This window comes from Lontra canadensis, unplaced genomic scaffold (assembly GCF_010015895.1).
Source record: "Lontra canadensis isolate GAN:19392208 unplaced genomic scaffold, GSC_riverotter_1.0 scaffold38, whole genome shotgun sequence".
Classification (NCBI taxonomy): domain Eukaryota; kingdom Metazoa; phylum Chordata; class Mammalia; order Carnivora; family Mustelidae; genus Lontra; species Lontra canadensis.
This window is the reverse complement of record NW_022631032.1, coordinates 18,486,391-18,508,285: the sequence shown is the minus strand read 5'-3', so window position 1 is coordinate 18,508,285 and position 21,895 is coordinate 18,486,391. Positions and strand designations below refer to the sequence as shown.

Genomic DNA, 21,895 nt, shown 5'->3' with positions numbered 1-21,895 from the left:
CTGGATTGGCACTAATGGCTGATAGGCTTGGGCCTACTACTCAGACTCCCTTCAAACCTTCAAGATGGTGTGACCCACACACCCCCCGCCCAAATCCCACCTTCTACTTGTCCTGTGGGTCTTTATTGCCATGAGCCACCTTTCTTTCTAGTGCGAGAGCACCCTAGAGTCCTGCGGCCACTGGCATGCAGTTATACCGGAGAAAATTGCCTAGTTGCAGGAGAATCATTCTCTGCCCAGTAATGTGTCTGGTTTTGAACTTCTCTTCATGCCCTATGAGGTTTCCTGCCTCATTGCAGGGTTCACTTGTGTTTCAATACAAAATATACGGCTGAAGGAATGTTCTTGCTCAAACCGGGGCTAAGTTCATTCCTTAATGCTTTCCTTGTTCTCTCTCACCCACTCTTCCACAGTAATTGACAGTTCCCTATCCCAGAGAGGGGATGATGCTTTGTTTGAGATCCAGTCTGTCCATTAGTAAACTCATTAATGAATAGTGTTGGCCATCAGCTTTGGGCCAGAACTAGTCCTTTCCCCCTTGGTGCTTGGACACAGAGAATGAAACGCCTGTGTTCCCTGACCTCATGTCCTCATACCTAGAAGGCAGACCCGGGAGGAGGCAGCAGGGCGGAAGGGCAGCAGACACCACGTGGCCTGGCTGTCAGGGAGGTCCCTCGTGCCAAGACAGAAAGGATGGGTAGGGGTCCCCTGGTGATGGGGCTGCACAGGAAAGGCTGGGGAGACCTCCAAACAGAGGGAGCAGCATGTGTGAGGGCCTGGTGCAGGAGCAACTGAGGGGAATCAAAAGATCAGAGAAGCTTTGGGGAAGTAAGGGAGTGCAAGGGGTGGGGGTAGGGGCCTGGATTCTGCTGTAAATGCCAGGGGATGGGGGGAGTGGTTTGCTGTTCAGAAGAGTGAAATAATAGATTGTTTCTTTAAACACCCAGTGACTCTTTTGTTGTTGTTCTCTTCCTGTCCACTTGCCTTCAACGTTGATTGAGTGTTCAGGCTCAACAAGTCCTTAGGAATAACCCCCAGCCCCCATGTATGGTTGGGGACTAAGACCAGGAGACTGGGTCAACATTCCTGATCATTTTACTGGGATGATGGAGACTCTTTCTGCTCTAGTGGAATTCAGATCATTACTTAAGAAATGGCGGGGGGGAGGGGATGGTGTTGGGGAATAGGGAAGGAAAAAATGAAACAAGATGGGATCAGGAGGGAGACAAACCATAAGAGAATAAGAGAGTCTTAATCTCACAAAACAAACTGAGGGCTGCTGGGGGGAGGGGAGTATGGAGAGGGTGGTGGGGTTATGGACATTGGGAGGGTATGTGCTATGGTGAGTGCTGTGAAGTGTGTAAGCCTGATGATTCACAGACCTGTACCCCTGGGGCTAATAATACATTATATGTTAATAAAAATGATTAATTAAAAAAAAGAAATGGGTGGCAAGGCATTTTTTTGTTCACACGTGCATAAGCCGGACAATACAAGTATTTGTATAAGTCACGTAGGTGTCTACATAAAAAGGGCCCTCTTATCTGGTGATGCAGATAAAATGCTCTAATAAACTTGGGTAGTGATATATTAAAGGTGGAACTTACCCCATGATCTGAGTACTGGGAAAAAAATCATTTTAGAAATAGGCTTGTAATCAAGAGTGGGATGCTTAGAATATTTAAGGGGTAAGTGGGTAAGGTGGGCACATGAGACTTTGTCCATACAATCAAGTGTGCTCTTTTAAAAACATAGGATTTGAGGGGTGCCTGGGTGGTTCAGTCAGAGAGCAGCCAACTCTTGATTTCAGCTCAGGTCGTGATATCATGCATCATGAGATTGAGCCCTGTGTCGGCTCCTTGCTCTGCGGAGAGCCTGCTTGGGATTCTCTCCCTCTGTCCCTCCCCCTGCACCTGAGTGTTCTCGCTCTCTGTCTCATGAATAAATGAATAAATCTTAAAAAAAAAAACAAAACCTAACAAAAACCCATATGACTTGGTGTTTTTGTCTTGAACAAACCAGATCACTGGCGTGACTGTCCCATTACACTGTGCCTGTATCAGGTCTTAAGGAGAAAGCAGCCTGATCAGTGGGCACCCAGATACTGGTGTGTGTAGTGTTTATAGTGCAGGTAGACATTGTATGTGTGTGTGTGTGTGTGTGAACTCACATCTGTGCACATCAGTATCTAATAGTTCATTGAATTAGCTCATTCTGTGCTTCTGTAAGAATTATGTTTTTAACACTTTGAAAATTATATACTTTAAAAAGCCCACTGGTGACATCCTGCTCCTACAGTGCCCCTGGGTTTCAAACAACAAGCATTGGGTCCAGACAGACTAGACAACTTCCACACTAGGAGATTTCTAACCCACAGTTGGTCTTCTTCTGTGTATCCCAGCATCTCTCATCTCCATTCCTTTAAATAGAGGATTGGTTCATGATCATGGTCAGCAGGCGCAGGTAAGTTTTCCCGCCAATGCCTCGGGGTTGTTGAGATCGTCCCGCCATTTGTCCCTTCCTGTCTAGTGTGGCCGAGGGCCGGACCTTGGAAGGATCCAGCCAATGGGTCTGGGCCTCCTTCCCTCCGCTCCTCTTCTCTGTCATTAGACAAGATTTCTGGAGAAGGCACCACTTCTGCGTGCAAAGAGCAGAGGAGAACCGAATGTCCCTCTGTGAGATCAACAGCCTATTCCAGCTGATGGCAGAATTCACACATGTGTAAATTTTTCTGTCATCACACAGGTAGAAGACCCCGGGAGCTCCCTGGGAAGAAAAATACCAAAAACCACTGTGTCTTTTCAGTAAATATTTAATGAATATTCTGGTCCCTATTTGTATAGAGAGAGAGTGGTGACACTTGTTAATTGCCATTCACTTAGGCCAGGATGAAGCTGAGCCACCGGCGGCTACAGCTTACAGTCATTACTTTTTATCTGGGTCATTATTTTGTGTGAAATAATGGCTCCTGTTCCTATGACAAGCAGATCCATCTTATGATGAGATGGTAATTAACTCATTTTGTCATTGTACCATCACACAGGATAAGCTCATATTCTCTGCATATTGGAATTAAATTCAAAGTGATTAGATTTTTTTTTTCTTAAGAACAAGGGCCTGCTATTATTTTTCCACCGAATGTTTCAAATTAGCAGAACTTTTGGATAGAGAACATGGATGGCAGGAGGGAAAGGCGATTTCATTATTTTCCACAATTAGGAAAAATAAAATCATCTGTATCTGTGTCATGTAAAATTAGCTGAAGGTGCGATAATTTTCAGGCCCTCTCCATCATGATTTTCTGCAGAGGGCGAAGGGAATTATATCAAGATGACTCTGTTCCTTTCAGTGTGGTCTGATGATTTTTCTGCACACTTTAGCTGCTCAAATTAAATCTGGGCTACCGCTTTTTGTTTTTCCCCTCTTGTTTCCTGCTGTGCTCCATCCAACCAGCCCTTTCTGTAAATTATTTATTATGGATGACAAAACATTTAAAAGGCAGATTTATGGGCAGACTCAGAGAGACTGTATGTTCCAAGTCCTGGAACCGAATGCTCCAGGGACAAAGAGTCTCAAGGCTCTTGGAGAGCCGAGGGGCCGCCTTTGCTCCTATGAGACAAAGATTTGGTCACCAGGTACTTCCGGAGCCTGTCTCGTGTGGCTGGTGGATTTGTGGGGCCCCTTGGAATTTCCTGTTCTTCAGAGTTCCCAAGGAGATTGTAAAGAGACAGAATGATGTCATATAAAGGGCTTACATGTTCATCTTCAAATTCCTTTTTGTTCTTTGGAGCTTCTTGGGAAAGTGCTCGAATGTTTGGAAAGCCCTTTGAAGATCTCAGAGTTGCACACATTTTCTGGTTTGTGTTTCAACTAATTTTGGTCAAGAGGCCTGACTGGCAGTGGTGTCTCCCTTCTAGGCAGGAGGAAAGAGCTCTGAGAGGATGAGGGCTTTGCCCAGGGGCTGGGACTGTTCAAGGATGCAGCCCAGGGAAGGTCTTTCTACAGGAGAGCCAGCAGTGGACGGCAGTGGGACTCGGTTGGAGAGGAAGGCTCTGTGGCCAAGTGGGGAAGGTTTTAGAGAGGTGTGGTATAGAGTGAGGGCCCTGAAAAGCGAGGGGTGAGGCCAACTATATTGTTCTTGGTAAAGATAGGAGTGTGGAATGAAAGCTCAAGGCTGAGAGTCGAGTTCTGTTGGGCTGCAGTTTGGGATGAACAAAGGGAAGAGGAAGCCTGTTCTGGCCAGGGTTCTTTTGATGACTTGAAACAGAGCCCTACTCAAGGCAGCTCAGGAGGGGTACAGCAGGGGGGGGTTTACTACAAAGATGGAGGAACTGGCTGGAGCCCCTGAAGCAGAATACAGGGGAGTGGGAGGGGGAAGAGGAGGACTGACAGGGGGGGGGGGGGGGGGGGGAGGAGAAAAGGGAAGGAAAAGATTGGGCTCTCTGGCTGTATTATATGCTGCTGACCCATATTTATGTATCTATAGGTTTATTTGAATTTTAAATGGGATTTCACTGCACCGAGGGAATTTCTCTGTGTGCCCGACACTATAGTCTTAACCCCCATCTCATCCCCTCTGAAGGCTTAGCCCCATTTTATAGGTGGAGAAACTGAGGCACAGAAAAGCTATGCAGTTTGCCCAGTTACAACTCTGAAAGGCAGAACTAAGGTCTAAAGCCAGCCTGTGTGAGCCAGAGGCCACGTTTGTGACCATTGGGCCATGTTGCCTCTTTGTGTGGTGCTCAGGGACTGAGAGGGGCTGTCCCAGTTGGAGGAGAGACCACATGGGAGGTGGACAGGGGTAACTGGGTCCGGTATATGGAGACAGATTTAGAGCCTGGGTCTCTAGGCCTTGCTGCCCATCAGAGAGAGCCATACCCCCAGCCATTGTCCAGGTGAGATATCAGGGTCTTTGCCCTCAAGCTCTCAGCTCTGGGCTCTGCCCCTTGGTTCACACCCCTTTATGATGGAAGGGGGAGCAGTGACCCACACGATCATCTTAGAACTAGGTCTGTCTAACACCGGACCCCAGAAACATTGGAATGTAGGCAGTTGAGGGATGATGAGGCTGACCCCTGCCTTGTCCTATGGGGGCTAACTCACGGTCAGAAACTCAGTGGCTTGGATTAAACTAGATGCGTTGTCCTTTCAAAAACCAAATGATGCTGCTTAAGTCTTGACTGTAAGAAAAGAACTCGACAGATCTTTGAAATCTAAGCGGCTTCTTTTAATGAAATAGAATATCCTAAATCCTCAGGATTATGAAACTTTGCCTGTAGTATATAAATGACTCATCATTTGCTTTCTGTCTGATTGCTGAGCATTAGGGCCTCGTTTCTACAAGTGTGGTGCAGAGAGTTTAATTTTAATTAGTGCAAGACAAGAGAAATACATTTAGAAGGCTTCCTTACATCCCTACACCCCCCACCTACCCCCAAGCCAAGCAAATTGTGCCATTTTAAAAAGGTGAATCTGTCAGGAGCAGGGGAGGAGTGAAGGCAGAATGGAGTGTAAATGATCATGTCCTCAGAGTGGAAGACAGAACTGTGGGGGGGGGGGGAAGAGGCTGGGGTGACAAGTGAGGCATTGCTGGAAGAGAGGGCTATCCTGTTTGCTTTGGTCTCCAGAACTTAATAAACATTTGTCAAGGAAATGAACAAATTAAAAGAGAAATGCAGAGGAAGAATCATTAAGATTGTTTCATAGAAGGGGAAGGAGGACCCTAAAATGACACTCAGGTGACTGAAGTGTGAGGTAGGGTCACTTGTGAGGATGGGGAACACACAGCATGAGGAACCCAGAAAGGTAACGAGGTTGGTGATGGACTTGTTAGGACTGAAGAACTGGTAGTACACCCAAGGGAACATTCTAGAAGACAGTTGCGGTTGTTGGGCTGGACTTCAGGAGGACTCTAGGAATGGAGCTGGTGTCATATGAGGTGCAGACACAGAGGCCCACAGGATCGGTAGGCAGTGGCAGGTGATGACAGAGGGAAGGAGGTTCAGGTGGTCATCTGGGTAGCACAGGCCCATCTCAGAGGGGCAGCCACCACTCAGCATCCACTCACTGTTGCCTAGTGGAAATACCAAGCCAGTATTTTGGTTGGCTAAACTTGCTCTACAGCAACTTTAGAGAAGTTGATAACGTTTTTATTTTCTTATTATGAAGTCCCTGGGTTTTTCACCATAAGCTAATCGAAAAGTTTAAAACTGTAGAAGCTAGGTCAGTGTTTCTCAAATTATCTGTGGTGAAGGACTAGTTTCTTTGTTTCTTTGATTTTTTTTTTTCCAGTCCGTTAAGAAGTGATACTTTGGAAAATACAATTAAAATATGGTGTCAGTGTTGAAGAGCCAGAAGAGTGTCTACATGCTCACTCTGACTTCATGCACCTATCTGGTCATGGATTGTTAACAGAAAGTTGGTGGAGCAGCAGTGAGCTGAGAACCACACGTTGAATAGCCACTGGTTGAGGTGGCAAAGCCTTGGATGGAGTCATGACCTGAGAACAATTGTGCTTACAGAGGGGAGAGAGGAGAGCATTATGACTAGAATACTGGAGAGGACCCAAAGAAGGGGAAAAAGAAAGAACTTCTCTGAAGTAAGGGGAAAAAAGGAAGAACATGATGTCACAGAATCTGGGGTAAGAGAATAGTACAAAAGCAGGAAAGAGGTCGAGTCAGCACCCACTGGTTGGGTGACCCACCGGGTTTGGCCACCAGAAGCTATTGGTTAATCTTGCAAGAGCAGTTTTTAACAGCAAAGATGGCCTCCCTCCATGGGCTTAAGAGCCTATGAGTTTGGAAAGAGAGAAAGGAAGTGGTGGCTCAGGATACAGGTGGAGGAAGTTTTGTTTGCTGTCAGTGGGAGCTAAAAGCTACCAGTAGAGAGGAGAAAGTTAAAGTTAGAGGTGAGTTAAAGGTGGAGGCAGGCCCAGGTTGGGTGTGCCCAGAGACTGGGCATCAGCTGCTGATGGGACTGGACGCCCAGTCCTCAGGCTTGGGGAGGTGGTAGGCAGACCCTCATAGGCTTAGATGCTCAGAGTGGAGAGAAAATCTAAGTCCTGCTGCCTGGAGGCCTCTGTTTTCTTATCAAGTGCCTTTCCTGCCCCAGCCCCTCTTGATCCTCTGTCCCCTTGCTATTTTCTTTGACTTGAGACCTTTCTGTTCTGTCCAGGGAACTTAGTTGAAGTTAATCTGAGCCTGAGGGGAGGGAGGGAGCTTTTTGTTTGTCTAGATCACTCCCCAAAAAAAACAAGACAAATTCTTTATCTTCGTTGTCTCTCTCTGCATGAATCCAAGATCCGGCAGCAGTGGGCCAAAATACATTCATGCTCTTTTGAACAGATCATTGAGGACCCCTATGTGGGGGCGTCCAGGGATTCCTTAGTGAGCCAGTGCAGGTAATGTCCCTAGTCACATGAAGCTTACAGTGTAGCTGAGGACACAGACACGGAGCAGGTCTCCTGATGGAGACATAATCACAAATGGGTAATGCTCCAAAACAGAACATGGTGAGAGACACTGACCCAGGTTACAGTCTTCTTTGTATGAAGAAGTGGTGTTTGCACTGCAATCTAAGGGGGGGTAAGCAGGGAGAGTCGGGGCTAGTGGTTAGGGAATAGCTTGGACAGAGGCTAAAAGGTGGGAGGGAGCACGTTTGGTTCAAGGAACAGGAAGGAGGCCATTGTGATTTGACTGCAGAGAAAGGAGGGTAAGTGCTGCTCAGTGAGGCTGGGGAGGTAGCTAGGACTCCCCTCCGGGCTCAGGATTTGGGTCTTATCCCAAATGCAATGGAAAGTCACTGGAGGGTTTTAAGGAAGAGCTAAAGAATGATACCAGATAGATACTCTGGGAAGAGATGTGAGGACTGGATTGGAGGCAGGAGTAGGTGGAGTTAGGACACTGTTGGAGTATCTGTGTAGACGATTGGAGATTGTAGCTTCGTTTACAGCTGGAGTGAAGGTGTGGAGAGGAGGTTTGACTTGAGAACTATGGAGCCAAGGAACTCAGCAGGGTAAGAGAATAGTACAAAATTGGATTGGGTAACAGGGTATGGTGGAGAGGAGCAGGTTTGGCCTGTGCAACTGAATGGACAGGAGCCTTTGCTGAGATTAGGAGGACTATGGACCAGGGCCTTATTTCTCCAGTGCAGGAGCTCACAGCAGCCATCTGGGCTAGGACACCAGCTGGAAAATGCTAATTGAAACTTGATCATGATCATGGATGAAATCACTGAGGAAGGAAGGATGCTGAGCCCTGGGGAATTCCAGCACTGACTGCCATGCAGAGAAAAGAGGCAGAAAGGAAGTCACTAAGAGGTCTGAAGGAAACTGGAACAGAGAGGGTGATGGAGGTTGACGGTATCTCAGCAAGGGAGGGTTGTCAACCCTGTTCGTGCCCCAAGACTACAAATCAGAAAGCTGGTGTGGTCGTGAGGTCATTGGCCACCTCTGTGGAACGTGGTTTGGTGGCTTCTCCCTTTCCAGCACACATTTCACAAGGCCTGTTCCAAAATGTCTTTGCGTTATGCTTAAAAACCACTGTCCTTTACCCCATAGAACTCGTGTGTGTTCCTGTGTTCTTCCTGGTTCTGATATTTCTGGTCTTGTGGGGTGAGTTGGTTTTTTGTTTTTGTTTTTTTTTTTTTCACTTTTAAATTTAGGATGTTCTTCCTTTCCATGGGCTTGCTGAATTATCTTCATTGTTCTCTTTAATGTAATTTTTTATTAAGCAACTGAATTTTAACACCCAACAAGGGGATTAGAACTTGCTCATGTGTGAAGCATTGCAATTATATGTAATTTTTAGCTTTTACAACACATAGTGCGTGAAATAATAATAATAAGCACACTTGTAGGTTAAATCAGAAACAGAATTAACTGGGGATTCCTAAAATGGCATTTAGATGTGTCTAGAACAGAAAGCAGCCTATTATTGGCTGTGTGGGCAGCCTGTGGCTGTCAGTCCTGCATTCCTTTGTGGTCTTCGCAGAGAAATTGCCCTAAAACCAAGGAATCAGATAACATTCTAGGGGCTAGTGGAGCAGACAAAAGACTAGAGGGAAAAGAGAAGATATGTCAAAAGAGAGGTGGCTAATAGGTGCCCATGAATGTTTTATTCTAAGGAGAAATTCAGCCTGGGTGTCAGACTTCTCAGGATGCCTTCCCACCCTCCTGGGTCGCATTTGGCCCAGTGGGAGTCTGATATCTCTTCCATCCCCACTTGTGGGGAGAAGGCTGTTGATTCCAGGGCGCATACAACTTTCTCTAGTTTTAAGGGTTTTAAGGAGGAGCCGGATGCTTGGTTGGCTGTAGGCCAGCCTGTGAGGTGCTGAACCTGAAGAAGATGTGTGCTTCTCCAGGACACAGCTGTGGCCCCACTTGAGATGTACCTCGCTCTCACAGCTATTGAAGTCGGCATCGGAAGGAGTCTGGTGCTGGCTGAGCTGGGATGACCACCACGTTCTAGTTCCCAGTGCCTCCAAACTCTGCTTATAGCAGACAGTGATGTTCCTTTGGGGCTGAGGGTAAAGCCCAAAGGAGCTATAGATCTGGAGTTTCTTCCTCTTAAGCCAGTGCTTCTTGAAAATGTGCCCTTCCTGCAGTGCTCATCAGCAAAAAGGGTGCTGTAGTCCATGTGTTTGGGGAACACACATGTTGTAAATCCTCTTGGAAAGGGTCATGATGCTCCTCAAAAGAGTCAAGGCTCTGTAAAGGTCTTCAGTAAGAAACCTGCTTATTTACCTTACCTTGGCGTTTCTCAGGTATAACTTAAGAACTTTCCCCTTGCTTCTCCTCTTTCCCAGACACCTGTTTCTGTCCCTACCAGGGACAATCACGGTGGTTAGCAGCAGAGGGGTCAGTCTCTTCTCTTTTTACAGTGGGCTCCTAGTGTCTCCCAGCTGCACACAATGGCCATTGCTCACAAGCGTGAAAGACTTTATTGCACTTTCTCTGTTCTGCTAAAACAAGTTTTTATGCCCAGACAGACACTTGGTGGTTCCTAATCCTCCCCCAAAACTCTAATGAAGGGAAAATCTGGAGCAGAGCAATTTAAAACTCCCTCCTCTCCTTTGTCACTCTAGAAAGACATGTGCTCAGCACCTCTGTCATTCTTCTTGCTTTTTAATAACATACATGGCAATCTTCTAACACGTAGTCAGCAAAAACTAGGTCATTGGATTTGTTGACAGCTGTGGAATCATAGATAGCATTTGCCCTGCTGTCTGGGTCCGTTCGTGCTTATCTGACCACGGGCCTTTAAAAGAAGCACTGATTTCTTGGGCATGTTTCCCCTTTTCTTCTTTCTCCCCCCCTCCCCACCCTGTACTCCACCATAGTTGTTAATCAGATCTTCAAATATATTGGTTTTTCCAGCTTTGATTTCTCATTCTTTTATCTCTCCCCTGTAGTTGCTAATCAAAAGTGGCATTTTATTCCTTGGCAGTGCTCTCCAATAGAAATATAATTTCAGCCACCCATGTAATTTAAAATTTGCTGGTAGACATGTTAAAAAGGTAAAAACAAGGGTGAAATTAATTTTAGTATTATGTTTTATTTAGCTATGTTTAGTACTATGCTTTATTATATATATATATGTATATACATATATATATATAAAACATAACCAGAATACTATGTTTTCAACCTGTAATGAGATATTTTATATATATTTTTTCAAACGAAATCTTTGAAATCTGGTATATATTTTACATTTGTATCACATCTCAACTTGGATGTTACTTTTCCAACAGTTAAAGTGAAATATCCTACAAAATAAGGTTGTGTTTAACAGAAAAAGAATTATTTTCTACTGCTTCATTTTTAAAATTTAAGTTGAAGTTAATTAAAATTCAATAACATGAAAAATTCAGCTCCTTCGTTGCTTTGCCCACATTATAAGTCCTTGATAGCCACTTATGGCTAGTGGTTAGAGCATAGTTCTGTGGGGTTCATTTCTTTTAAGCAGTTTGAGTTCTCCGTGTTTTCTAGTTGACACACAAAAAATTGTGGTTGAGTTTTGTTGGCCACAAGAAGCAAGGAACAGTATCAGTACATAGCGTATATTGGATAAAAGAGGAAAACTTTCCCCATGGAAAGATCCAGAACACAGTTTGGAGCAACTTTACAGCCTTTTAAATTTTTGTTTATAATATTAAATATTAATTTAGTTGTGCCTGCCCTTTTTTAGACATATAAAATACAGCCATTTGGAAATAATACTTTTCTCCCCATGTTTACATTTCATGAAACATTTTTATTCCTACTCTTTTCATGCATCTTTGCCTTCAGCATCTTTATCATCACCAGAGTGACTTTTTGGGGCATCTAAAATAAGGTTTCAAGCTCATCATATTTACTTTCATCCAAGTTGTTTGGAATCCAGTACTTTAAAGATTCATGAGTGATGCCATCACTAGAAGCTCTAAGTCAAAAAAAAATACTCATTCGTTTAACGCTAGGATAGTTGTTTTTTTTTTTTTCTTATCCAGCTCAGCGGTGAATGAGAAATCTCCATAATGTAACCCCTTACTCTGCATTGCCCTTTTAAAAATCTTTCTATTAAAGATAAGGTAAATACAGGAGAATGCATCAATCCTAAGTGTACAGCTCAGTGAGGTGCACAAAATGAATGCTCCTGGGTAACCAGCAACCAAGTCAAGAAATGGAATAGCCCAAAACCCTCTTCTGGCCACTCCCGTCACTTCCCCCCCGCCTCCTCCCCAGAGACAGCCTGTGTAATTTCCAACACCAAAGGTTAGCTTCGCCTGGTTTTGAACTTTATATAAGTGGAATCTCTTGTAAATGGCCTTTTTTTGCTCTACAGTCAACACTCTGTGAGTCCCATCGGGGTGCTGGTAGTTTTCTCTTTTGTGTATAGAATTTGTACACTGCTTTTTTAAATGCCGTCTTTGAGAAACATGCATGCTGCAGGCCCCCAAAAGGTTGTTTCATGCCACAGGAATTATTTTAAATTTTTGTTAGATGTGTTTCCCTCCTAAAAAATTAAGTCCATCAGATGACTTTAATTAAGTTCTCAAACCAGTTTTGATTAATGTGTTTTCCCTAGTAAGCATTTTGTTGTTCAAAATAAAGTGGCAGGGAGCCCTTGTATTGTGAGAGACTTTGTAAAAAGTCTTGCAATGTGTGAAGTAATGCATTCCCTCTTTCCTGAGAAATAACATTTATGGGGTAAAACCCAGAGTGTAGCCAGGAGATCAGCGTGGGACTGGGTATGGGTATGGGGCTGTTTCAGCTTACAGCGGGGGGCTGGGGTGAGGGGGGTCATCATATTTCCATTAGTGAATGCTATTTTAACTTTTGTCAGGAGAGATCATTTGTATGGACTTTACTCCCCCTAAATATCTGCTTGGCCGACTTCTTAACTTCCTTCAGATCTCTGCTCAAGTTCACTTCTCAGTGAGCCCACCCACCCTGCCCACCATTTTTTTTTTTAAAAGAGCACCTAATGCCTCGCCATTCCCCAGCCTCCTGATTCCCTTTACTCTTCTCTCTCGATCTCTCTCCCCTATAGCTCTTTTTGCCTCCCAGAGCTATTTTACTCTCTTCACTTGGTTATTATGTTTATTGTTTCTTGTCTCTTGTTTCCATGCCAAGAAGAGTGTAGGTCCTACAGCAGATGTGCGGGGAATATTTATGGAATGAAAGAGCGAGAGCTGGTGGGTTTCCGAGGCTTGTGCGGTATCAGAATTGCGTAGAAAGATGCTTTCAGAGGTAATGCAGTGAAGATAAAGGAGACAGACGTTCATACATTTTTCTTTTTCCCTGTAACTTGCAGTAACTTTTCCCAGTGTTCAGGGTGTTCGAAACCTGTTGAGTATAACCCTTTCTGGAAGTGACTTGTGAAGGTCCTCCTGCCACCCGTTTCTACTCCGTGCTTCTCAGCAGACACGTTTACAAATATGGAAATTGCTGTTATCACCAGGAAAGTTTCCAAAGTGGCATGCATGCATCTATCTCTCTATCTTTCTTTCTTTATGAGATGGAACATGTTTTGAGTGCTAATTATGCACCGTCAGTGAACACACGTCGGGTTCGCAGCACAGGTTGAACTTGCCCGTCTGCGTTGTTCAGAGGTGGCGAACATCCCCACTCAGTGAGACCTCCTGTCTGCCAGATTTGTGTGGGATCCAGCACAGACGATGAATGTAGGAATCTGGAGCGGCCCCACGGCATGCGGAGGGTGGGGTGCTCCTCTGAGAAGCAGAGTTTATCCTGCCAAGCAGTTAGGCTGCCTCTTGTATCTTCACCCGAAACTGGAAGGTTTCACTTGGATTGCTTGAGATTATGTGGAATCTTTCTGAGGGTTTTTGAAAACCAATGTGACAGGATTACCGCCCCGTAAGGTTTTCCCCTTTACTGCCTTGGGGGAGAATTCCCACTCAGAGAGCAGGTCACGCTGGGATCAGTCGGTGGTTTTGAACAGGCTTGTGGCGAAAGGTGGGGGAAAGCATTTGGACACAGAGTATTCATTTACTGAAACTGACTTGCCTCCTCAAGGAGAACTCTGGAATTTTAAAAGTCCAATTCCAGAATTTTCTCCTGATTCCGATAAGGGAAACTTGTGACTTAAGCAAGGCACAACACTTTTGAATTCTTTGTTTCTTCCCTGTAAAATGAGGCTTTTGCACATTGGTAATCTCTAATATTCTGTGATTCTGGGGTCAGTCTAGCCTCATCAAAGAGGTTTATTTGACTATTATGGTTTATGATGGTGGCATGCTGGATTTGAATACCAGACGGGCTCATTTTAGTATTCCCAGTGCTCTCCATCCAGTAAATCAATGTTTGCTGAGTGATAACTGTTTTTGTCTTTCCCCCTTAACTAACAACTGTGACTGGAGTTTAATATAAGGGTTTAGTATAAGATTTTTATATTGTAAGTATATATAATATAATATAACATAATATATATTATAAAATATTATAAGTACTTATAATATAATATAATTATATAAGGGTTTAATATAAGATTTTTGCACATTTCTTTTTTTAAGGTTAGAAGTTGGCGTTGTGGTCTGAGTGAGACTCCAATTGAAAAAAACATGTTGTGAGGAAAATCAAAACTTTAAATGATTCACTTGTTGCATCACTTCTGACCTAAGTGCTTACAGGACTAAAAACTAAGATAGATTATCATGATGTGGGTGGTGCTGTGATCTGTAAAAGGAACACAAGGATATGTATGTTTGGACAAAAGATCCAAGTATTCTAATAACCAGTTATTATACATCTAGCCTAAGCAGTCAGAGAAAATGGATCAAACCAAAGTTTCCCATCTAATTAATTACTTCCTAATCTACATCTTCATTCTGTTAGCCTTATAGAAGTATTCCTGCATATTGGATAGGTAGCTGGAGAGGATGGGTAGTAGGCACGTAATCAGATGGGATATTAGGGATGTTATTGTTTGGGGTAGTAGCGGTATTATTGGTGAGGGTGATAGGAATGGTATATTGGTAGGAGTAGTGGGGAATCTTATTTTTTTCCCCAGCTTTATTGTGATATGGGACAAATAACACTGTGTAAATTTAAAGTGTACATGATGATTGCATATACCTACATATTGTAAAGTCATTGCTACATTAAGGTTAATTAATCCATAGTTACCTTTTTTATCCATAGTTACCTTTTTTTGATGGTGCGAACGTTAACCTCTATTCTTTTACCAAATTTCCATTATGCAGTGTGTATGGTATTGTTAACAAAAGTCATCACGGTGGGCATTACATTCCCAGAACATATTAATCTTATAACTGTAAATTTGTACCCTTTGACCCCCAGCTCCCTGTTTCTCCTGCCCCACCCCCAGCCCCTGGTTACTGCCATATTTTACTCTGTTAATGTGAGTTTGCCTTTTTTAGATTTCACGGATAAGTTCTATCCTACAGTATTTGTCGTCTCCTGCCTGACTTATTTCACTTAGCATCATGCCCTCCAGGTCCACCCATGTTGTTGCAAATGGTAGGATTTCCTTCTTGTTAATGGTTGTCCATCGTTTACATATACCACGTTTTCTTTAAAAGCGGTTGTTATTGGCAGCAGAGATGGGGATGTTATCGGTGGAGGCAGTAAGGGTGTTATTGATGGGGTGATAAGGATATTATGGAGCAGAAGACAAAGAAGGTTTTACAAAGAAAGCATCTTCAGAGAGGAAAAGGTTGGTGTATGGAGGACACAGGGAGTAGAAGTCAAAAGAAAATACCTGAAAAGATGGAGAAACTTTAAAAGAAAATGTTTAAATACATTCCTGACAGAAATAAGGTTAGCTTTTGATGGAACTCTTTATCATTCAGTTGGTGTAGAAACTTCATTTCAGTGACTTCCCGTTTTGAATGAGAGACGCAGCTGCTCCTCTGACTACCTTCTGAGACCCTCCCCAGAGGGCAATGGAAGATTCTCTTTAGGACACATGAAGAATAACACAGACGAATTTTTTTCCCTGAGCCTCATGCTTAGCAGAGGTCTTCACAACCCCTCCTGACTCTGATGGTGCCTGGGAATGTGGGCATTATTCTGTGTCATTCTTGAATAGTAAAATGTCATCATTAATTCACTTTCTGCACATTTGTAACTTGTGATAAACAAGAACCGAGCTCATGCTTGTCTACAGGTTTGCGCAGCTGATTAATAATGGAAGGCACGCTGCAGAGGCAGTGCTTACCTCTGAGTATCCGCTCATCCCAGCAGTTTGAATGCATCATCACAAACTGTGACGCTAATTACAAACTCTTCTTACCTTTCGATGTGAGCGTATCCCTCAAGGCCCACTTCTTGGAAGTATTCATGTAATCCTTGTTTACATTTCTGCATATTTGAGAGCGCTGCTAGCTACATCTGTTAAAAAGGACATGGGTTTGACTTGAAATGGCTATAGTCTGGTATCTTCCCAGGGGTATGAGTTAGTGAGGACTGCTGTATTTTAAGAGGAGGTCTGTTGCCATGTAATGAACTATCCTGTTTTGCTCACAAATCTATAACTTGTGCAGCGTTTGTCAGAGATAATTAATCTTTGTTCCACGTGGTGTAACCTGGGGCAGCCTCACGTGGCTGGGGGACCCATCTTCAAGATGACGTCCTCACATGGCTGACAAGTTGTTGCTGGCTACAGGCCTCTCCAAGGCTCTTGGGATTCGTCAAAACATGATGGCTAGGTCCTAAGAGAAAGCATCCCAGGAGCACAAAGTGGACGTTCATTGAACTTTTATGACAAGGCCTCACCTTACTTTGCCTTACTCATTGGTCAAAACCATCACAGAAGCTCATACTGGTTCAAGTAGAAGGACATAGACTCTGCTTTTTGGTTAGGGAGTGGCACGGTTCTAGCAGACCTTTTGGAACGTGAAATCCTGTTGTGGCCATCTTTGGAACATACAATCCGCCACATACATGAATTTGAACATGCTGTGTTCATTTACAGTTCATTCTACGGGGAGAGAACTTTGAGACAAAGCTAGGGAAAATATGGAATACATAAAAATAAAAAGGAAAGCAAGAGGTAGAATTGAGTATTGAATATAAGGGTTATTGGACATTGAAAATAATCTTTAAGTGTAATTCTCAATGGTTGTGAATGCAAAGCCCTCCCCCCCAAAATAAATCCTGTTTGTTACTCAAAGAGATCACATATCTTCATGAGATCTGAAACTCCCTCAAATCACTTCCATCTTCCAGAAGAACTGTCCAGGGTTCTCCAGGGTATTTACAAAGGAACAATAAAACATTCATTTCTTTAGCACATTGTAATGAAAACCATCCCCAAGTACTTAGTTTAACTGCTCTGTTTACCATGGCGGTTTCAAATGCCATTAGGACCATGTTATATTTTTGTTGGTCTGAAGTCCTGGGAATAGAAAAGGTTGTTTTGTTTTGTTTTCTATTTTTAAAAAACCAAGAGGTAAAACTAAGATAACACTGATCCAACCACACCATCTCAACATTTTGTTCAAGTGCCTTTCATCAATGTTTTGGAGGCCTATGTAAATCAGGGACTGGCGCGGGGGAGAAAATCGCAAATACTGGATGTTAAAGCAGTGTGGTGTGAAGGGAAACATCTGCTCTTGGTTAAAGTTCTTTAAACTTACGTTCTTTTGCCTCAATCATTTAACTGTGGTGCTGAGATTTGAGTTCCATGAAGACTCTAAAACTGGTTTTCCAGAACATTCGTAGGAGTCTTAATAAGCCCTTAAGGTTCTTTGCCTCAAGCCTGTAATTCCAGGGTCACCGGTATCACCAAAGTATAAAACTGGGGTTGTCAACCTCAGCAGCTCCGGGATTCTGAATTCTAGCTGTTTTGTTCCATTTTGTTTTTTAAGGAAATGCATAGTCTCATGTTAGGTAGTTCCTTTAAGAAAGAAGGCTTGAAGGAATGCCCAGTTATGAGGCATTTTTTAACTTGATAAGAAGTACTGATATGAACAAATTGTTTATTGCTGTATATTTTCTTTTGCCTGAGGGAAAGATTGGCCTGGTTTGTTAGGAGATGGACTAGAAACTCAAGGGACTACAAATAATTTTATTTTAACAGTTGGCTTTCTTAAGATGTACCCCTGGACCTGCAACCCCTTAATTTTTCTAGGCTTCAGGTTTTTTTCACTGTTAAAATGAGACGAGTAGCAAATGATGTGCAGATTTTCAAAATCTCAATTGAATGTTATTTGCAAAACATTATTGGTCCCAGATGTATTGTTCCTGAAATTGTAGAGTCATAGACGTTCCACTTAGAAGTAACCTCAGATGCTGCAAATTTCATCTGTTTCCTATTCTTCCCTTTAGTAGATATTTATTGAGGACTTATAAGGTACCAACAACTGTTTCAGATGCTGGAGACATTGTAGGGAACAAAATAGACAACGTTCTTGTCTTCACAGAATTCTCATTCAACTGGGAAAGATAAAAGTTAATAAGGAAACAGGTGGAAGTAAGTGATATGACGAAAATTAAGGAAAGAGATATGTTGACGCGTGACCAGGTGACACTTTTTAGACTGGGGTTTCCGGGAGGGCCATCAATGGGAAGAGAGGACCCTGGTAGCAAGGAGAAACTGGTCATGGGGGGTTTGGGTGGAACAGTCTCCCAAACAGAGGGATCTGCTTAGACCCCCAAGGGGACGAACTTTGAATGATAAAAGAACAAAGCTTCTTAAAAGTGGAGGGGCATGAACAAGGTGTTGGGGAGGCCCTCTAGGGGAAGGACAGGAGCGCTGGCTAGGGGTGGATAGAGGGATTGCTGGTCAGCACACGGTCTGCTCATGGTCTAGATGGAAGACGTCGAGCCAGCCTTGTGACCCAGGGTGGGATGGGATGGATTTGACATGTTGGGAGGGGCCAGGCAGAGAAAGCCAAGGATGTAACAGGAGAGTGATGGAAGAAGCGGACCACATGTTGGGCGGGGAAGGATGAGAGAGAGCAGTCATGGGAGTCTTTTTTAAAGCAGCTTTCTGGGCCTTCACTGCTGGTCATGTTTAACTAGGTGGCCATATGCCTCAGCCTCCTTAGTTCCAACTCGTCCTTGTCATCACAGCATTATTCCTAATAGTTCCACCTTTTTCAAACATGTCCGTGTTTGGGTGATGGCCAATAGTTTAGCACATCAGAGTCCTTTGGTGTCTGTCCTTTTAGTCGGCAGACTGCTGTCTGTACTTCCGGTCTCCCATCTATCTGTCACTCACATCCTTCCCAGGCAAGCGTAGCTCTTGTGAGCTTTCTCACAACCTCTGCAGTGACTCCCAGGGCCTCAACAACTCTTTTTGCCTTCCGTCTGCTTGCTTCTGTTACTGTCACCCCCATCTCAATCCATACCACATCCTGTGGATGGTTCAATCTTCCTCGGGAGAAACCTGATTGTGTCACTGCTGCTCGGACACCGTGATGGCACCTCATTGCCTACAGAGTAAAAAGTCCAGGCTCTAGATTTGACCATCTTCATAATCAAGCCCTGCTATTTCATAGTATGAGTTAGAGTATAGGCTATAAGACAGACAATATAATGCTGAACAGTATAGGTAGGAATATGGAGTCTGAAACCAGACTGCCTAGGTTTGAATCCTACCTGCCATTTACAGGCTGTGTGCCCTTGGGCAAGCTTTGCAACCTCTCTGTGCCTCCTTTCGTCAGTTTTCTGATCTGTAACATGGGGATGAAAAAGAAACTCTATTGTTATTATAAGGATTAAGCAAGTTAACCCTTATCTGGCCCTTAAAATAGTCTGCAGCACACAATGAGCACTCAATAAATGTAAGCTTTTGTGATTATGGATTTTCTGTGCAGGCATACTGAGGATTTCCTCTCCTCTACATAACTTACGGCACTTTCTTACCTCTTCACGTTGCTAACATTTGTTCCAACAACCCAGCTAGATGACTTCCATGGGAGCCCTCCAGCTCTGCCCTGGCCAGAGCTGATTGGCCCAGAAGTGGACACCTCATCTGAACTGGGCCAATCAGAGCCCTTCTCTGGGATCTTTTGCCATGTGTAACCAGGAAGTTTGGGCATTCTATCTCCAGTAGCTAGGCTATAAGCAGAAAACTCAGAAGTTGTCAATGATCCTGTATCTTGCCACATGGAGAAAATTTGTCCTAAATAAGAAAGAAGAGTGATGCTAACAAATAAAAGGAGAGACAAAACTTGGAGAAAGTTTCCTGACTGTGCTGAAGACACTGGTTTCAGGTGTTCCTAAGGTCCAGCTCTGGCCCTTCCCTACTGTCCACTTGGCTGCTATGTGAGATACCACTGAGTCATTCCTTGCATATCGGCCTTTCCTCGTTTACCTCCCTTTTGCATCTTTGATTTAGACTTTTGGCAGGTTTGGAGTCCTCTAGTGGGTTGGTTTTCAGGGGCACCAATAACTAATTGAAGATCTTTGAGGAATAAGAATTAAACAGCACACCCTATCCATTCTACTTATTTATAACTCCCATAACTGCACTTTTAATAGATTATGAAATTATAGGCAAACTTTAAATGAAAGAACTAAGTCAATTAATGCAGGTAATGAGGATCAATAAAGCTCCTTTTGTCAGAAATGCCTGCCCTGAAGAGAGCTACCAAAGGACGTATCCATTCTCTACTGCCGCCAGGACCCTGGCCTCCACCTCTTCTTTTTGTTTTCAAGGGAGTTTGCTGCTTTCCAAGTTCTTCCAGCATTTTCTGAGCTTCCTACCAAATCACCCCTAATAGTAGAGGAGAATAAAGCAGTACATCTTCCCCCCAACCCCAGCCCTGCCAGGGACAAGGGTAAGTGGTGGCCCTTCAAATTGAGCAACAGACAGTTGGAGAAGGATTGAACACGTTAACTCTTCAGAGTCTCTACGTTACCCCTTGAGCTGGATCAAATTACGATGAGAGTGCAGGGACGCCTGCTTGACTCATTATCATGTCCCCTGCTCCTACTTCCTAGCACACAGTAAGGTGTTGAGGTATGGAATGAATGAATGGGTTTTATTAAATCCATTTTGTAAATGAGGGAACTGAGGTTCAGATTGATCCACTGGCTTAACCAGTCACATCGCTAGTGAGTGGCAGAGTTGCCAAAGCTGTAGGTCTCAGACTCCCTGTCCAGGACTCATTCTGAGACCTCCCAGTCATTAAGGGAGAAAACCGCAATACCAGCAGGTTTGTATGATAATGGTGCTAAACTCCCAACAGTGCTTAGTAAAGGTTTCAATTCCTAAAGCTAAATGTTAACACGTAAGAATACCAAGGGCATCTTCAGACTTGAGCTAAAACCGGTGTTATTTTTGAACCTTTCTTTTCAGAAGGCTGTACAAGAGTTTAGGTGACAAAAGATGAGAACGGTTGTGTGCATATGATAAAATATTCACCGTAAAGACTCATGTGTAACCGTGCAACTCAGAACAGCACTTTTGTGTCTGTTCTTGACGTAAGTGCATGCCTCTCTAGGTTCTCTTTATATTTCATAAATCCCCAAAGGCATTAAAATGTCAGCTGTCACGGAATGCTGGCCCATGAGTTATGGGAGAGGGTCAAAGTGAGCAGTGGTCTGGTCTAGGGTAAATGTGGGGGGTGTGTGTGAGAGAGAGAGAGAGTCTTAGTCTTTTCCCTATGTTATATGCCTCTGAAGTCATTGTTGAAAACTGTTTCTAGATCTCTGTCTGTCAAATAAATCAATAAAATTTAAAAAACCCTCTGTTTCTATTATTCAGTATTTTATATGATTTATTTTGCCCATAATAATATTTATTATTATGTGATGATGGAAATGTTCTGTATCTTCACTGTCCAATAATATGCTCCCTAGCCACGAGTGGCTGTTGAACACTTGAAATGTGGCTAGTGTGCCTGGTAACTGAACTTTTCATTTAATTTTATTTGAATTAATTTAAATTTAAATAGTCACACCTGGCTAATGGCTACCATATTGGAGGGCACAGCTCTATATCTGTTAAAAGTCCGTGAGGTTCTAATTCCAGCACTAATGAGCTAATGTGTTGTGAGAATCCCATCAAATTCATCATAGAGTTAGAAACTGCCTATAATTGGTAGAAGTTAACTCTACCAGTTATGAATGTACCTTCTCCAACCTTTGTCTGGACAATAGGGACCACTAGTAACCTTTTTGCCATGCTTCTAATCTCTCCCCTGGGACCTTGAATCAATGCTAGATTAAGTCCTAATGATCTTGTTTCTGGGTGGGACACAGTCTCTCTCCCTGCCTTTTGGGAATTCCTGGTCATCTATCTCTTCATTTCCCACCAAGTCAGGTTTAGATTCAGAGACCTTTATCTGCCTGACCTGTGCTACCCTACATCTCTCACTCCTTTTCCTGGTCTTCCTCCTGTATTAGTCGGAATTCTCTGGAGAAACAGACCTAGTGGGATTATCTATCTAGTGATTGATCTATCTACAGAGAGAGAGA

At 43.5% G+C, this 21,895-nt stretch overlaps 1 protein-coding gene across 1 annotated transcript in view; it reads left to right on the top strand.

Moving 5' to 3' along the window:
- Positions 1-21,895, top strand: part of RFTN1 (raftlin, lipid raft linker 1) — a 134,597-nt gene that overhangs the window by 46,732 nt on the left and 65,970 nt on the right. The window lies entirely within an intron of this gene.